Source organism: Danio rerio, chromosome 11 (assembly GCF_052040795.2).
Source record: "Danio rerio strain M-AB ecotype USA chromosome 11, GRCz13ab, whole genome shotgun sequence".
In the NCBI taxonomy this organism is placed as follows: domain Eukaryota; kingdom Metazoa; phylum Chordata; class Actinopteri; order Cypriniformes; family Danionidae; genus Danio; species Danio rerio.
The window spans coordinates 14,202,249-14,222,127 of NC_141031.1; the positions used below are offsets into that span (position 1 = coordinate 14,202,249).

A 19,879-nucleotide genomic window follows, 5' to 3' on the forward strand; every position below is an offset into this window, starting at 1 on the left:
TTTTATATATCTATCTGCATTCTTCTGATTATTAATTGCGACCTGTACATATATTACTCTCTCATAAATCTCTGTTCGTAGTTAATAAAACCTGCATATAATCTTCATAGTACATCCACCTGTAAATAATACCATTAGTTTTTCTACACTGTAAAACCCAACAGTCAACTTTATCAAATGAAATGAGTGTAGTTAACTCAAAATTTACTGAAAGTTAATTCTACTCATTTAAAAAGAGTTTTGAACTCAGTGTTAAAGGTAATGAGTTAATTAAATACCTCATTACTTCAGCTTATATGGAGTAAGTTCACAGTACTCATATAGATTCGTCTTTTTCCTCAAACGGTTTGAGTTGCCTTAACTCATTGGGTTTTACATTGATGTTACATAATGTTAAATGAAGTTCTCTATATTTATTGGGTTTTACTGTGCTCAAATTGCTTCATTTACTTAAATAGATTAAGTTCATAGTATTCATTAGGATTACTTTTTGAACTTAAATGGTTTGTTGCAATCGGTGTTCACAATTGGTTTGAGTTACCTTAACTTTTTGGGCTTTTACAGTTTATAATTGCACTTTATAACTCATCCTACACTTGCTGCTATTGCACTTCTGGTTAGACCTAAACTGCATTTTGTTGCCTTTTACTTATACATGTGTAATGACAATAAAGTTGAATCTAATCCAATCTAATCTATTAATATATTTGTTTTGTTTTTTATTCTATATCCTATTCATTTTCAAAATGGGGTGTACTCATTTTTGCGGAGCACTGTATATACATGCATTTCAAAACATTGGAAAAATGACTGTTTAATTAGTTTTACAAGAATTGGATTTACAAATATATGTTCAAATATATTATCCATAATGCCCAATTATAATTATAGCTAATATATGGGGACAATGGTCTAAGATTGACTTTGTTTGAGTTGTTTCTACCAAAGTGTTACAGTCATGCTGTTGTTTGTTTGTGCACTGGTGTGCTGCGACTTAACATTTGGCTGACTAACAGCAGCAGAGACTCGGGGGTCATTCTGCTGTGTGTGAGTGTGTGCTTGCAGAGAAATAACCCAAGTGAGGCAGAACCCATGGGAATTATGGGTCACCTTTAACGCAAAACAAGAGGAGAAGCCAAGAGGGCAAGAAAGGGCACAGCTGGCCTAGTGCACAGAGAGCTGTGTGTGTGTGTGTGTGTGTGTGTGTGTGTGTGTGTGTGTGTGTGTGTGTGTGTGTGTGTGTGTGTGTGTGTGTGTGTGTGTGTGTGCGTGTGTGTGTGTGTGTGTGTGTGTGTGTGACATGAGACATCCGGAGTAGCTCTGTGTGGTTGTTCAGGAAACCAGCCTGGTTTAACATATGGCGCAGAAGCCCCTCCCTCGGTCTGCTCCAATTGGCTCTACTGTCTCCGGGCATGTATCTGAGTGAACAAAACAGTGTTTAGCCAATCAGGTGAGAGCATTACTTTTCCCTTCTCTTGCAAACAAAAGTTAAACTCAACAGTGATGACATCACGTCGCCCTTTAAATGAAACCACAAACATTTAAAAAGCAAGCATGCGGTCGACGGGCTGCATCTGCTGACAGGTACAACACATTGTCTCAGTGGAACATGAGTTATGAGAATGTTTTTTTTTTCTTTTTTCCAAAACATAATTGACATTATTCTCCCCCTGACTGCTTTGTGCAAATGCAAAATGCATTGTAATGGAAAAAATAACAAACATCCAACATAAATGATTTACAGAATTACTTAAAAAATTTTTACATTTTGTACTTTTGATCCATTTAATATTAAAGATGTGTATCTTCTAAATGTTATCACTGAAAAAGGTGTAAATGTTTTCACATTAAACATTTTCAGCATGTGTAAGATTTTAAGATATTTTGACAGATATTACACTTACTTTGAACACAATTATTTAAAATATAAAGGCCATTGCATTAAACATTGGTTTTAGAACTTAAATGTACTATTTGCAGGCCTGTAGCGAGGGAGGAGTTCGGGTGGTTCGAAAGACCCACCCCTCTTCTGACAAAGTCCAGAATTTGGCCCCTATTTGAGCCCAATTTTTCCATTTTTGACAGTATGCCATCATAAATTGCGAAAATACATAGTAGAAGAAGGCATTAAAAAGTATATTCAAAAAAAGAAGGTTTTTATTATTTAAATGGACAAAAATTCTGACTGAGGAAATGAGCTGGTCAGTTTGTTATTTGCCTATATCCTACAGTGTTTAACTTAAAACAGATTCCTATTTTTTTTTCTCTTTTTTTATCATGGATGATAATAAATTAGCATTTAAAAATAAGCATTTTATTTAATATTTCTAAAATTCTAATCTCATTACATCATATATAAAACTGCCATAACTTAAAGTTTAAAAGCAGACTAGTACACATACATACGTTGTTGTAAACAAAAAAATAGTATGATAAATAGTATGATAAGCACTTTGACAAAAATGTGGGAAGTATTTTTGTTGCATCAAAAAGTGTGATAACGATAACCGTCTGACAAGCCAATCCAGACCAAAGTAATGCATAAAATTTCTCTAAAATGCAGTATTTAAACCTCAAATAACTGCAAAAAGGTTCATTTTTTGAGAAAAAAGAACCACCCCCTTTTGACTACGGGCCTGATTTGTCTGTTACAGCAGATTGCATACTGTGACGCATTTCAATACTTTCAGTGATTATGAAAGAAAGTTCATTTTTAGATGAACAATCTCTTAAAAAATTTTGTGGTGTTCCTTCTAAAGTAAACTTTAGTAAAATCGTTTTTTTACAGGTTCTTAACAGGAAACCACACTAAATTTCTCAAAATTTCTCGTAAGTGCCATTTGTACATGCTTTTCTTGCTTAAATCCACCAGAGGACGCTGTCGACTGACTGACCCACTTTCCTTCCCTAAACCCAACCAATAGTGTTTTCAAAAGCACCGATTGACCAGCGCCCACTCACTTTCCTAAACCTAACTGACAGTTTTAAAAAGCAATCCAGAAACAGAAAAGCTCTCGTCTGATTTTTATTACATTTTTAGATTTTACCTCATTCTCACCTAGTTATTTACTTGTTTATTAATTTTTTTTTGGCTTCTGTTTTGTCTTACTTGCTTTCTGGAACCGTTCTTCATTGGACTTGAACCTCGTCATTGTAGTTAACTCCTCTCTGCATCCCAAGTCCACCGACGTACATGGTGAGCTAACTGGACAAACTGGTAACCATGCGAAAGTGTCCATACGGAGGTAAGCGCGGAAATTAACAACATCATACCGCACCATAGCATTCGTTTTAGCAACAAAATGCAGCCATGCGTACTTTTAGCTATATAGTTTTTTGATCTGCAGAAATTTATATAGGACTACATTTTCAGAATGTGGAGAAAACTGCACACAGTGGCATTATGAAAACCATATTCTTTGAGAGTTCCAACCAGGCAGACATAGCAACAACAGCTTAACCAATGGTGTGTGTTTAGGGAGTGTTTTTGGCAAGCTCATTGAGGAGAGTTTGGGAAAATTGTTTAGAAACAATCATTTTTGCCATTTTGTTTCACAATGCTCTTTACTTTTAACACTTCACGATGGATAAATGCATTATGTGGTTTCCCTGACGCAGTGAAAAGTCATATAATCATTGTGGGCAGTGCAGCTTGAGCTGGAACAAAATATCTGCAATAAGTTTTTGAGTACTGCGGAGAAACAAAAAGAAATGCATGAGTGCGGGGGAAGTGCTCACTATCAGTCTGCCTTTCCTGTTTGTAAATGATTGGTCAAGTCCCCTGAAACTGTTAGAGTGGAGGAAACAGAGAACTGAACTGCACTGGATTGTTTGCACACAAATCTCTTTGGGGAGGGTGAGAAAGTATAAAGCTTGTTTTGCATGACCAAAATATGGGTAAAACAATATTTATTGGGGTATGAAATTGCATGCCCTTGTTTATCCAGACCATATATGACAGTAAGAAGATGTTATCATCTTAATATCTGGACGGCTGGGTCACTCCTCTAAGATCAAATCGGATTACTAGGAAAAGATCCATAAACTGGTGCCCTGTGGTGGAACATTGATTTGGTGCCCCCACATCCTTTCCACACAGGAATGCATAAAGAAGTCATTGTTTATGGACATCTGTTAAAAAAGTAGACGTGGTTTAAGTTTTCAAGGACATTCTGGTTGAAAGTCAAGTGTTCCCCCTGGATAACAAAGTTAACTTTATTCATTAAAAACTTGTTTTTCTTACCCTATAGCGCTGATTTTGTCTGGCTGATTTTTCAAAAAGCATCTAGCTGAAGTTTAAACATATTTATAATATCCCACATTCCACAACTGTATAAATAAATGCAAATACTACAAATATACTCACCTTTTCAACCCAGGCTCATTCTGAATACGTACCTATATACATTTCTGAAGTGTGGCAAATATGTCCTATGTTTTTTTTGCATTTTTGTTTTCAGGACTCCATCAGAGGCCGCTGTGTATCTCAAATTTCTCTAGCAAGTGCCATTCATGCCTGATCTTCTCCAGTAAACCCACCGGAGGCTGCTGTCGACTGATTAATTGATTGACTAAATGACTCATTGACTGACTGATCGACTGACCCACCCTCCTCCTTCCCTAAACTCTAATAGTGTTTTAAAAAGCAATCTAGAAAATGAAAAGCCCTCGCCTACTTTTTGATCCACTTTTTTAGATTTTACCACATTCCCACGCTGTTATTTATTTGTTTAATTTGTTTTTTGGGGTCTGTTTTTATCTTACCTGCTTTCTAGACCCCTGTTTGCTGGTTTCAAACCCCTTCATCGTGGTCAATCTATCATCTATGTAATGTGTATTTATATAGCGCATTTATTGTGTATGGCCATACACCCAAAGCGCTTCACAATCATGAGGGGGGTCTCTCCACACTACCACCAGTGTGCAGCATCCACTTGGATGATGCGACGGCAGCCACAGGACAACGGCGCCAGTGCGCTCACCACACACCAGCTATAGGTGGAGTGGAGAGACAGTGATCGAGCCAATTCGGTGGAAGGGGATGATTGGGAGGCCATGATCGTAAGGGCCGATAGAGGGACTTCTATCTATCTATCTATCTATCTATCTATCTATCTATCTATCTATCTATCTATCTATCTATCTGTCTGTCTGTCTGTCTGTCTGTCTGTCTGTCTGTCTGTCTGTCTGTCTGTCTGTCTGTCTGTCTGTCTGTCTGTCTGTCTGTCTGTCTGTCTATCTATCTATCTATCTATCTATCTATCTATCTATCTATCTATCTCTCTATCTATCTATCTATCTATCGCGAAGTATTTCTTCAAAATAATTGCAACGGAGCAGTATGATGCCATTCCTTTTAACGTTACTCTGTCAACAGTCTATTGTCTAAATTACCGCGCTAACAGAGCTAAAGTTGCGTAAACAGAGAGCACCCGATTGCAAACTTCAAAAATGCAGCTTAATGGAAAATCCCGATCAAACTCCTAAGTTTATAAACTGCATCTGGAACCCAATTAAGGTACAAAAATCTATTTAACAAAAATAGTGATGCAGTGAAGTATTTTTTTCGCTCAGCCAAGCCTTCTCTGTCTGTATCTGTGGAGAAGCTTGTGCCTGACACATTTTACCTCCACCCCGCCCTCCGACTACTGACTGAGCGTGTCTCTGTCTCTCTCTCTCTCTCTCTCTCTCTCTCTCTCTCTCTCTCTCTCTCTCTCACTCACTCACTCACTCACGCGGGCATGCACTGTGGTCTCATGAGGATACGCAGCTTTTTGATATAATGTTTTTCTTGCTCCCGAATACAAATAATTTTTCAAGTATTTGTTCGAAATAAGTATTCGTAAAAACACGCTATTCGTGCCTTTCCGAATACCGTCTATCTATCTATCTATCTATCTATCTATCTATCTATCTATCTATCTATCTATCTATCTATCTATCTATCTATCTATCTATCTATCTATCTATCTATCTATCTATCTATCTATCTATCTGTCTGTCTGTCTGTCTGTCTGTCTGTCTGTCTGTCTGTATGTCTGTCTGTCTGTCCGTCCGTCCGTCCGCCCATCCGTCCATCTATTCATCTGTCACCAATAACAACAAATGATTACAAATTGTGTGCGAACTATTCATTTAAAAGAAAAAAAAAACTTGTTACAATGCAGGCCTGCATATTGTGATGGTCCGTCCATCCGTCCAGCCACCCGTGCGTCCATCCGTCTATCCACCCATCCATCTATCCATCCATCCATCCATCCATCCATCCATCCATCCATCCATCCATCCATCCATCCATCCATCCATCCATCTGTCACCAATAACAACAAATGATAACAAATTGTGTGCGTATTCTTCATTTAAAAATAAGCTTGTTACAATGCAGGCTTATATTTTGTAAATAATAACACAAATTATCAAGTTGTCTGTAAAAATAATGTTCAGGGACATTTTGTCTGAAAAATATTGCAGTTTTTCTTCGTTTTTCGTCACATTTCTTGGATCAGAATTTAAATGTGCAAAACAGTAGGTGCATTACTCAAAACAACCCGTACCTATAGCAAAACACCTGCGTAAGCCAGTCTCTTGGCCAAAATACTTAGTTTATCTCTTAAAACTAAATTTCTGTGTCAATAAACATGTCAGTGCAGTCAGAATGACAAGTCCTTGTGTCATTGTGTGCAGATAAGATAGTCAAATCACTTATGTTGTCATTACAACAGTATACTCTGGAGGGATGTTCTGGTGTAAACTATGGCTAATATTTTATTCATTTTTTTTGTTCTTTGTACTGTAATTTGTTACCAGATAATGTAATTGTTATACAAAAAGAAAAAGACAGCACTGCATAGCACAATAAATAAATAAATAATAAAAAGCACAAAATAGAAATGTGAACATTCCTCTGTCTGCACCCTTATTAGAAAAAGTCAAGATTCACCTGGAAGAAATTTATCAATTCTTGACAGATTAAAATAATAAATAAATAAAAATAACAGTCTAATGCAAATATGTAGAAATTACATTATGACAAAATATTATGACAACTTCATTCATTCATTAATTTTCTTGTCGGCTTATTCCCTTTATTAATCCAGGGTCGCCACAGCGGAATGAACCGCCAACTTATCCAGCAAGTTTTTACGCAGCGGATGCCCTTCCAGCCGCAACCCATTTCTGGGAAGCATCCACACACACACACACATACACTACAGACAATTTAGCATACCCAATTCACATGTACCGCATGTCTTTTACCTGTGGGGGAAACCAGAGCACCCGGAGGAAACCCACGCGAACGCAGGGAGAACATGCAAACTCCACACAGAATCGCCAACTGAGCCGAGGCTCGAACCAGCGACCTTCTTGCTGTGAGGCGACAGCACTACCTACTGCGCCACTGCATCACCCATTTTGACAACTTGTTCAGCCATTTTGCATATAAAGTCTTATGCCATAAATAAATGATTAATTGTTGTGGGGGTGAGACTATTTAACAAAACCAAAATAATACATTTTGGTCAGCATGACAAGTAATTGATAATGTAGGAAATATCAGAAAATTGCACATAATTATATGCATGGATCTTCAAAAGCATTTGTAACTTGTTCAAAGAAATGAGAAACAGCTGATGTGCACAAGTGGCACAATGATGTGAGGAATAACAGGTAGTTTTGAGAATTTCTGATCTGAAAAATGTACAAAACCAAAACCACAGAGAAAAACTGTCACTTCCAAACAGGATATATATCACCCTCTGATGGAATATTCAGAAGTAAAAAATAAATAAATAAATAAATAAATAAAATCATGGCCACCATATTGAGGTGCATTTAAAACCAAAGTGCTCAAAATGTACTACTTTGTAGAGCTTTTTCAAATGAAAGATTTTGAAAGATACAACTGACGGACCATCTGAAGTGATTAAGGCGTCAAGATAAGGCCTTTTGAATGGAACCCAAGAAAAGACTTCAACTATACCTAATTTTGTCTTCTGAATCATATAAATTCAGATTTAATTATCATTGAACAATTAACTCTCAATTAATTAAATATTTATATGTTAAATATTTGCATTAAACATCTATTTTCTGTAATATTTGTAACTTCAGTATTAAAAACGGTTATTTTGTGTCTGTTCTTATGTTTTGGTCATCTCTGTTACATTGGTTATAAAAAATCATAACAGTCTGTAAAGCACTATGAAAATAGCATGTAAGTGATGTCACTTCCTCTGGTAGGAAATTCTGCAAGACATTGAGATGTATCATTATTCTTCTCTAATCCATTTGTAAAAAAAAGTTAAGGATACTGTAATAGTAGATTTATTATGTCAACTTTGTTACTGTGACATTTACCTTTTGATAATATGATGCAAATACATCAAATGCAGTTTTAGACATGCCATGTGGTTTCTGGTTTGAGTTTCAGCTAGAGGGTGGAAAATTTCTACTCTCTTATTGTCAACTCAGTCACACTTTATTTTGATGGTCTGTTTGTTGAATTCAAGTTACATTGCATCTACATGGCAACTTATTCTCATTAGATCATAAGCAGACTGGTTGGGGTTAGTGTAAGTTGACATGCACTTGCCATGTTTCTTATAGTCAGTTCAATGTCTGTTGAAGAAGCAGTATCAACAGATATTAAGCAGACAATCTACCAATACTCAAATGAACCATCAAAATAAAGTGTTACCGTCAACTATTTTGATGGTTTAAAATTGAACAATAAGCAATCGTTAGTAACAAAATCAAAGGTTCTCGCATTTAAAAATTTTACATTATTTCACATTAATATTGAATTTAGTTTACTGTTAATTATAATTTTGATGTATGTCATGCCAGTTTAAAGATAATAAATGGAAAATGCTTGCAATTCTGGAAAGAGTTAAATAAAATGCAAAAAATGACCCCTGACATGTGGAGTTCCACAAGGGTCTATGCTTGGACCTATTTTATGTTATTTATATATTTTACCTTAAGGATCTATTTTTCATAAATATGGGGTGGCTTTTCATTTTTATGCTGACGATTTATGTACCTCTTAAAAATAACGATAAAAATGGCATTGAGTCCTTTATGAGATGTCTAATCGAGGTTAAAACCTGTCTGTCATCCTTTTTTTTTTTTTTTTTTTCAATGAGGAAAAAACTGAGCTGGTCTGGTTTGGGAATTCTGCCCCTTTTGAAGTATTAGGTTTGGGTCAACTTATCAAAAACCTATTGTTAACCAATGATTTCAGTTCGATCAAGATCTGAAATTTAACAATTAAGTGAATACAGTTGTTAAATCCAGTTTTTTCTATTTATGCCTTATGGCAAAAGTGAAGTCATTTCTTTCTTTTTATGACTTTGAGAAGGTGATCCATGCTTTTATTTTGGGAAGACTTGACTATTGCAACGCTTTGTATATGGGTATCAGTCAAAATGCCCTGAATAGATTGCAATTAGTCCAAATTGTGGCTGCGAGACTTCTGACAGGGATGCACAAGCATGAGCACATATCCCAAGTTCTTTCCTCTCCAGGCTGGCTGCCTGTTTTTTAACTGATTTTAAATGATTCAATTCAATTCAGCTTTATTTGTATAGCGCTTTTACAATGTAGATTGTGTCAAAGCAGCTTCACATAAATGGTCATAGTAACTGGAACAGTGTAGTTCAGTCTTTTAGTGTTTAAGTTCAGTTCAGTTCAGTTTAGCTCAGTTCAGTGTGATTTAATCATTACTGAGAGTTCAAACACTGAAGAGCAAATTCATCGATGCGTAGCTCTACCAATCCTGAACCATGCGAGCCATGATAAATTGATAAAAAATGATACATTTTTGTTTAAAATTCCTAAATGATCTGGTATCATCTTACTTATCAAATCCTCTACTGGTAATCCTGGTAGGTCATTAAGGTCTTCTGATCAGTTTATTCTTTCTGTACCAACATCCCGGTGTAAACAAAGTAGGGATCCAGCTTTTGCTGTTATCTCCCCAAAACTTCTAAAACTGCATCTTTGTTCTTTAGCATTTCAGCCTTTTTAATGTTGAGGGGTTTGCCTTATGTTTTAATTGTTATTAATGTGATGTAGGACTTATTTTATTAATATAGATTGTTTAGCACTTTGGCACTAACTCCTTTTATAATGATCAGAGCTGTGTAAATATCAATAATAAAATAATGGATTTATAATGGGCTTTTCTTAAACCCAAAGCGCTAATCTCTTACATTGTTTCACATCAATGTCTTACATCATCTTACATGTTCTGTAATTGTGCAAGGGCATTTGTATCTTCTTTTCTTTAATTTTGTCCCTTTTTGCTACAGGCCTCATTAATTGGCATCTACAGTACGTACTGTATGAATGTAAAATGTATTCAGTTGGTAGAAATTCTACCAAGACGCACATCCTTGATTCACAGTCTAAAAATAACTAAAAAAGACTGAACAGCAATCTACCAGAAGTACTAACAATGACAGTTAGCTACAGTATTTGGCTCTGTTGATCTTAAATAAGTCAAATACAAAGGTAATTCAGTTTTTGTTGTCATAACTTTTGCATACAAGTAGCACAGACTGGACAAGCAGTAAATGTCAATCGAGTGCTTGCACATAATATTAAAGAGCCCATATTATACATGAAATAGGGTCATATCTTGGTTGTAAGGGTCTCCAACAACAGTCTAATATGCATGCAAAGTCAAAAAACACTTTCATGGTCTTATAATCTGCATTTATTTTTACCTAATTATCCCAGCGACTCCTGTATGAATCGTCCAGTGATTCATTTGTTCCCAAACCCCTCCTTAGCGCGAAGCTAATCTGCGCTGATTGGACCGATGACAGTCTGTCACGATTGGTCGACTGCCTTCAGTCAGAGAATGAAATGCCCAATAGCTAATCAGCAATATAAAAGTAATCACAGTTCATACGCGCTCCATAGTGTAGGCGTGGATTTTAGCTGCCACACACACACACAAACACACACACACCTCTGGACGACAACGCTCCCGCTTCCGCCCGCACCCGCCAGGTTTTAGCCTGAACCCGACCGCTCCCGCTTATATTTAGAATTTCTTGTACCGGTGCCCGAACCGCCCCGTTTTCTGCCCGCCGCGCCCGATCCCGCTAAAGAGCGGGGGAGAACATAACCGAAAATCACCCAGCAAAATAGTCCAGAGACAGCCAGACAGAGCTCTCTCTCTCTCTCTCTCTTATACGCGCGCACTAACACATACACACAAGCGCCAAGCAGACACACAGGCAGGCAAAGCTCTGTCTCATTCGCATAGCAATATCCACGATATTGCTAGACAGCCCGCTCCCGTCCCAAATTAAACCTGTTACCGACCGCTCCCGCGATTGATTCGGAAATTTATTCCCGCGCCGTAGAAATCTGGCGCGGGGACAGCCGCGGGAATGCAGACCTCTACCATGGAGCTCCGTAAACAAACAGCATGCGTCGCGTTTTTTACGTGACTTTGCACGCGATAAGAGAATATAGCCAGTTAACCTGATACAGTACACTCGGTTACAAGTAACAAATCACAACTAAATACATTTGCAAGCTAGAGTCAACGAGGCAACAACTTTAACCGCACGTACTTACATTTGAGAAATGGAGGAAGAAACTCATCCTGACGTCCGTTACTCTTTACTGATCCTTACTTTAACAAACGCAGATGAAGTATTCTTTGTAGCCTGTAGTTTCCAGAAGTTTCCAATTGCTTGGTTATAATGCTGAGGTTTCATCTCTGGGTAGAGAATCGATAATGTCCATCTGCAGTGTGACTTCAATTGACCGGCATGTTTGTGTGCGTGTGCTTGTGGGTGTGTGTGTGTGTGTCTGGGTTTCTGCGTCAGAAGGCGGGGCCTCAGGTTTGAAATCTCCCGGGTTTGCGCGTGCACGTGAATAACTTGGTTTCGTTCGTACGTCATGGCGAAACACCTAATGAATCGGTATCAAGGCGGCTCGTTTGAAGCACTATGAGTCGACTCTTTTATAGATGAATCAACCGTTTTAAACACTGTATTCTTACAGATTTAAGCCTTAGCTGGATACTTCACTTCACTTAGAGCTGTGTTACACACTACATGGAGGGGAATTTTCAAAAACCCATAATATGGGCTCTTTAATGGAAAACATTGCATATCTGTGCATTTGGCTGTGCACACATGCTACTGTATGCAATAGCAGGGTCACTGCAATATAATATGTAACACACTAACAAATCACTGGAGAGTTAATTTTACACAAAGAAGTTATACTTTCAGCAGTCTGACATCACCTATGTGAAATCAACTAAAAGTGAACTTTGTTTTGGCTTGATTTAGCTAGAAACTATGTCACAACATTCTATTAGATATATATTTTTTATTGAATTAGGGCAGTTGCATTTCAAAACCACACAGAATGAACTTCCTGGTGCTTTGTTGCTGCTGGAAAGAACAACTGACTGAACACACTGTACTCTGTACTCTGACTAACCACATTAAAAAGTGACGAATGATGTTGGAGCATTTGTATTATACCTCAGCAAATAGCAATAAAGATGTTGGAATAAACCAAACCATCAATATTAAAACTTACAACCCCCCACCCTAGTAAAACAATTAAATGAAGTTCTGTTAACACTTACTTGCCTTTATATTAAACCAGTTCTTCCTTCTTTTAAAATATGCAACACAAATCTTTTTTTTCAACAAATGTTTGTTGAACTAAGCTTTAAAGTATGTTTAATATACTGATGTAGAAGTACAATTAATTCATTTATGAATCATTCAGATTTTTTTAGAGGCAACTCATGTGCTTTTAAGGGACTTTTTTGGAACCTTCCAAAATTGTCCACATGATAACAAACTTCAATCAACTTAACAAACACAATTTAGGTAAGATTTTCTGCATAATTATGTTTGCTTGCTATTTTACTCCAATTATATTGGATCTTAATCATTGTGCATATATCAAAGTTAGCTCAACAATTTAAACCTATTTTTATTTATGGTATATCATTGTTTGTGACTGCATTTTTTATCACACTACTTCTCACCTTACATTATTAAACACAAAAACTAAGGCAATTATTGAATTTCAAAATGCTTTGTTGCTGCAATCAACACACAGTGATCCGTCCCTCACAGCTTTATTTTTATTTATGTCAAAATATATATAATACATTTTTAGGGTTTTTTCACCTTTTTCTGGGATAGGATAGTGGAGGTTACAGGCAGGAAAGCATTGGGAGCAGAGACAGGGGAAAGATCAGCAAAGGACCTCAAGCTGGGAATTGAACAACCCAGGCTCATTCTAAAAGCATAGCCTGGCAGAGAGTGCCAAATACGTCCCAGGAAGTATGTTTTTTGCAGTTTTTGTTTTTGCGAATCCACCAGAGGCCTCTGTGTACATTTTTTGAGATCTCAAATTTCTCTCATGAGTGTCATTCGCACCTGCTTTTCTCGCGTAAATCTACCAAAGGCTGCTGTCGACTGACTGACTAAATGACAGATTGAAACACTGATCTCCCCACCTTCCCCCTTCCCTAAACCCAACCGTTTGTGTTTTAGGGTGCTTTTACACCTAGACTTTTGTTTCGGAACCTGTCTCATTTGCCAAGTTAGCGCGGTTCGTTTGGCATTTGTGAAACCACCAATTGATCTCCGATCCGCGCCAAAACAATTGCTCTGGGATCGATTGAATGAGGTGGTCTCGGCTCAATTGAAATGAACTCTGAAGCAGATCAATTTTAGTGAGAAAGCGATACGATCCGAGCCCGGTTATATCACAGTGTATTATGGATATGTAATAGGCATACGGCTATATGAAGAGAGAATTATGAGTAGGGTGGGAGGTCATTCAACAGACATCCCAAGTCTCCTGGAAGTTTTGGGAGTCTCCCACAATTGCACAGAGACTCCCGGATGCCCGCAAACGGGTGATTATCTCTCAGAAATCGCGCGTGTCCCTCCCGGTCCTCAAATACGTCACACACCCTTCACACCTCTCCTCATCGCATCCCTTCGCGCTCTTCAAACACGTCGCGCTCACCTTGTCAGACACCACCAAACCACCACCTCCTCTGACAGCTGAGCGGAATCTGCACAATAAACCGTGAAACTTGTTTTAGATATTTTGGTCCATTTAGAACCTTTGCCATGTGAAAGCGTTCCGCAACAAGAGCAAAGAGCAACAATGTAATAATTTTAATCCCTGTGTCGGAACAAATTAATCGATTGTGAAAGCACCCTTAAAATGCACAGATTGACCAGTGCCCACCCACTTCCCTAAACTCAACCAACAGTGTTTTGAAAAGCAATCCAAACTAAGTAAGGCCCCCTGATATTTACCACGTTTTCAGATTTTACCACAATTTCACCGTTATTTACTTCTTTATTTTATTTTTTGGATTTTGTTCTTGTCTTACCTGCTTTCTGGAACTGTTCTGCCGGACTCAAACCTTGTCTTTGCACACAACTCCTCTCTGTGTTCAAAGTCTACTGACATATGCTGCAAGCCAATGGACAAATTGGTAACGGTGGGAAAGCTATCCATACATAGGTAAGCGATCAGCTGCTAGTGCGAAAAGGAACAGTGTCATACCACCCCGTTGCGTTTATTTTAAAGACATTACTACAGGCTACATAATTTGCGATCTACAGAAACATGTATAGGGCTACATTTTCAGAATGAGCTTATGCTGCAACCGAACTCAGGTCGCCGTTAGCACTACAGTGCTATATATCAACACACTTAACCACTATAGGCTATCAGCGCTGATAAGGTTAAATTAAATATAACATTTACACTAAAAATTACAATTCTGACAAAAATAAAGGTCCATTCAAACTGCTTTAGAAAAACATTTGGAATTTGGTGTTTTTAGGTTCAGTGTGACATGGCAGTGGTAAACAAATGACTGGGTTAAAGGTGAGAAAAGAACAAAGCCACACTAAGGGCGCTACATCTGATCATCACTGATTTCTGTGGATGACACTATTTTCGGAGCTATTAGCCCTGGCAGAGGCTGTTGCTGGTGTAAGCAGGGGGTGTGGGGTAAAGTCACTTACCAGAATAGAAGCTTGAAAAACACATTTATAACAAGTTTGATCTGGATTTTAAGTAAACAAGATGAGCAGTCTTGTTTTCCTGAATGCCAGTGTATTCCCAAATCGCAGCTATTATGTCTTAGCGCTTGTTAGCCACATCTGACTTTGACAGCTCAGTAGTGTTATTCACTAGAATGTGTTTAGAATTACAATGGCTAGTTCAAAACAACCCCCCCCCCCCCACCACCAAAAAAAAATCAATTTAAATATGTCTTTACCCTGAAGTTCGGCTCAGTTGCTATTCTTTTCTGGGAAAACATTCTAGTCGTGCGCAAACCTGATTGAAAGCAGGTGTGACATCATTCCAAACCTCAAGAAATTCTGAGACAAATGGGTAAAGACTGTAAACAGTTGAAAAAGTTCCCATTTTTCGTTTTCCAGGCAGGCCACTTTTGGGAAGGGTGACTATATTTGTGTGCTGAGCTTTGTGGACAACCTGCCTGTTTTTTTACAATGGCTAAATTTGTTTAGGAGATATTAAAGGCATAGTTCATCATAATTTACTCACAATGTTGAACACAAACATTTAAACATTAACATGTAAACATTGACTTCTATATAGGAAAATCTAATATGGAAGTACATCAGGCACAGGATGTCATCATTGTACCCCAACGCCAGGGGATGTTGTATTTTGGGTGGAAATGAAAATTTGATTGATATCAGAACCCGGCGTAAGTGTTCAGTGTCAGACAAATGTTGGATTTTGGTCACTTTCCAATGAAAGTAAAAAAACAACCAAATATCAATGTGTAATGATGTTACAGCTTGACGTTGTGTGGGCGTTAACAATTTTTTGGTTTTGGTTGCCATACGTAACGAATAAATGTCAGTATTTGACGTTAATATGACATTGGTTTAAGATGTTGGCTTGATGTCAGATTTTTCCAACACAACCTAAAATCAACCAAATATCAATGTCATTTGACATCATTATTGGACATCAAAAAAATGTTGCCCTTAGACACTAGCTAGACATTGAATTTTGGTCACCCGAGATTACGACCTAAATCGAATATAATATGAACGTCTTATGACCTGGCCTGCTGGGAGTGGTACAAGTTTCCAATATTTTTCATTATATCTTAATTTGTCTTCAATGAAAAAGAAAGAAATTTGAAGAGGGTAATAAGAGGGTAATTCACCCACAAGTAATGGGTGAATAAATACATTTTCAGTTTTGGGTGAATTATCCCTTTAACCCTATCATGCAAAAAAATGCTTGAATAACTAACTATGAATGAAAATGCTGGTTACATAAAGTCAACTTTAATCATTTGCTATCAAGTAGTTATGCAGACAAATACAATAATTCATATGTTTTTTTATCAGCAGATCAATATAAACATCTGAAAAATACAATATTTGGCTTGACTTGTTAGAATTATTTTGTGTAATGTTTTTGTTTATTTTGAATTCAGACATTTTATGTTATCTCTTGTTATATTTAGAACAAATTTATTTTATTTATTTATTTCGGGTCCAATCAACTTTGCTTCTGTAGCTTCGTTTCAAAGTAGATTTGCAGAATAAATATATATTAACATATAATGTATGTTATATACATCAAGCATTATTGTCATAGCATCTTGTTGATAACATATTTTATAACTGTAAATACTATATGATAATATGTAATAAACCAATGCTGGGTGTTTCAATTCACATTTGGGTAACCACTGGTAAAAAATTTTGGGAAGAGGTAGTTTACACAAAAATGTTAATTCATGTACCATTTTTTTCACATTTGAGTGGTTTTTAACCTTTATAAACTTCTTCCTTTAAACAAAAAAGAAGACATCTTGATGAACGCTGAATCCAGTGACTTTCAAAAAACATTTATATGTATATGTATGTATATGTACAGTTGAAATTATAACCCCCCTGAATTATTAGACCGCTTGTTTATTTTTTCTCCGTTTTCTGTTTAACTAAGAAAAGACTTTTTCAACACATTTTTAAACATAATAGTTTTAATAACTCATTTTTAATAACTGATTTATCTTTTCTTTGCCATGATGACAGTAAATAATATTTTACTATGTTTTTCAAGACACTTCTATACAGCTTAAAGTGACATTTAAAGGCTTAACTAGGTTAATTAGGTTAAGTAGGCAGGTTAGGGTAATTAGGCAACTTATTGTTTAACGATAGTTTTTTCAGTAGACAGTTGAGAAAATATATAGCTTAAAGTGGCTAATAATTTTGAGCCTAAAATGGTGTTTAAAAAATTATAAAATGCTTTTATTCCAGCCAAAATAAAACAAATAAGACTTTCTACAGAAAAAAAAAAATATTGTCAGACATACTGTGAAATTTTCCTTGCTCTGTTAAACATTATTTGGGAAATATTTAAAGAAAAATAAAAAAATTCAAAGGGGGCTAATAATTAGATAAAAATAAGTGGTATAGAAGAGTTCTAAATAGTTCGAAATATCTAATCAAATATTATTTACTGTCATCACAGCAAAGATAAAATAAAACCTTTATTAGAGATAAGTTACTAAAACTATTAAGTTTATAAATGAGTTAAAAAAAAAAATTCTCTCCGTTAAACAGAACGGGTAAAAAAAAAAAATAAACAGGGGGGCTAATAATTCTGACTTCAACTGTGTATATATATATATATATATATATATATATATATATATATATATATATATATATATATATATATATATATATACACGGTTGAAGTCAGTTGGCATTTCTGTGTGAAGTTTACATGTTCTCCCTGTGTCGGTTTCCTCCGGGTGCTCCAGTTTTCCCCGCAGTCCAAAGACATGCGGTACAGGTGATTTAGGTAGGCTAAATTGACCGTAGTGTATGAGTGTGAATGACTGTGTGTGGATGCTTCCCAGAGATGTGTTGCATCTGGAAGGGCATTCACTGCGTAAAAAAAAAAAAACGTGCTGGATAAGTTGGTGATTCATTCTGCTGTGGTGACCCCAGATTAATAAAGGGACTAAGTCGAAAAGGAAATGAATGAATATATACATGTATATATGTTTTATTTATGATATTTTAAGGATTAATATTTACATCAATTTATGAGACATTATTATGTACATCAATTTATGAGTACCTTTACATTCAACATTATGAATGCTGAGTGATAACACATATTATAGTTAATATATTTAAAATATATTACTCTTTTAAATAGATTCAATATTTTCAAAATGCTTTTTTAATAAACATTTATCTGTTATAATTAAATGTTATTCACCTGTTATTCTTGTTTATTCACGTTTTAAGCGTGAAATAAGTAAAAGACTGAATCAGTGAGGTTGGAAGTGCAAGCATGTGCTCATGAGTTTATTCGGGTATCTGGAACAGTCAGAGGGGTTCGAGTAGTAGGATCTCTGTCATGCTGGCTTATTCTGGTTCACTCCGCATTTGCTTGGCTGTGGTCCAAGGTGAGTGGTTAAAACAGAGATGGAGAAGGCGGCTCAGCTCACACCTTGTTTGTCGTTTCGTTGAACAGTTTTGGAAGGGGGGACAACTTGGCCTGGTCCACAATATTGTGTGGAATTTGGTTACCTGAGTTCTTTCTTGCCGTCTGAATGTCACATCAGACTCATGATTTCATAACATGTCCTGAAGGTATTTTTAAACAGCCAGTACCAACAGAGTGCTGTAATTACCCTTAATCTACTCTGTCAAAGGTTTACATAGAAATGACAAAAATAGAGCTTTATGTAATTCAAAAATGATCCACACCTAAATAACACAAGAACATACTGATAAAACAAACATTGTGCGTTTTAGCTTTTGTTGATTAGTGATGTGTTTACATCAACATGAAACAATCATTTCATTGAATATAATCAAATATAATGCATATATGTTACACAATATATAGTATGTCTCAAAATGATTGATTTTTCTTGTATGCCCAAAATGATCAGAATATTAGGTAAAAATCATGTTCCATGAAGACATTAAAATTAAATTTTTGATTAGCAATATGATTTGCTAAAACCATTATTTTGACAGCTTTAAAGTAAATTTTTTGAACCCTTAGATACAGTTGTATCTCTTCCAAATGTCCTCCATCCCTAACAAACCAAACATCAATGAAAAGCTTGTTTACACAAATTTATAAATCTCAATATCAAAAAATCCAGCATTGTTATATTTCCCATGCATGTTCAAATATCGAAAAAGACTCATGACAGACTACATGAAATCTAATAGAGAAACTTGCAGAATAAAAACACATAAAACATGACCTCTGTTACCCTAATGACTGACTTTCAATGTCAATAGTAGGTCCGTGACATTTTGTATAATGTAATAGGCAAGGAAAGGCAAGTTTTTTAATATAGCACATTTCATACACAAATGTGTGTTCATTCAAAGTGCTTTACATAAGGAAGAATAAAAGAAACAAGTATAAATACAACATAGAATAAAAATGATTTAAAACAGGTAAAACAGCTTAAAATGTGTTAAAAACATGTTTTAAAGAAATGAAAAAGAAAGACACAATAGAGCAATCTGTCGGACGTAGCACAGTGCTCATTCAGTAAAGGCTTGACTTGAATGTGCCTAATGTTGGAACACATCTAATCATTTCTGGAAGCTGATTCCGGCAGCGGGGGGTGTGCAGTAGATAAAGGCAGATTCAACCTGCTTTAACCGAACTCTTTGAATTCTAATTTCTTTCACTCTAATGATGTGAGTGACCTGTTGGGTTTAAATTTAGTCAGCATATCTGTAATTGATTAAATTCCTTGGCCATTTAGGGATTTATAGACAATAATAATACTTTAAAATCTATTCTG

General features: G+C 36.2%; 2 long non-coding RNA genes across 2 annotated transcripts in view; both read right to left on the reverse strand.

Moving 5' to 3' along the window:
• LOC147834759 (uncharacterized) overlaps positions 1-19,879 on the reverse strand; it is a 436,363-nt gene that overhangs the window by 39,474 nt on the left and 377,010 nt on the right. The gene's annotated exons all lie outside the window — the stretch shown is intronic.
• On the reverse strand, positions 13,122-14,923 carry LOC147834761 (uncharacterized). Its single transcript, XR_015502482.1, has 2 exons — positions 14,408-14,923; positions 13,122-14,080 (listed from the first exon to the last, which is right to left on the reverse strand). It is a non-coding gene; the product is annotated as an uncharacterized LOC147834761 (long non-coding RNA).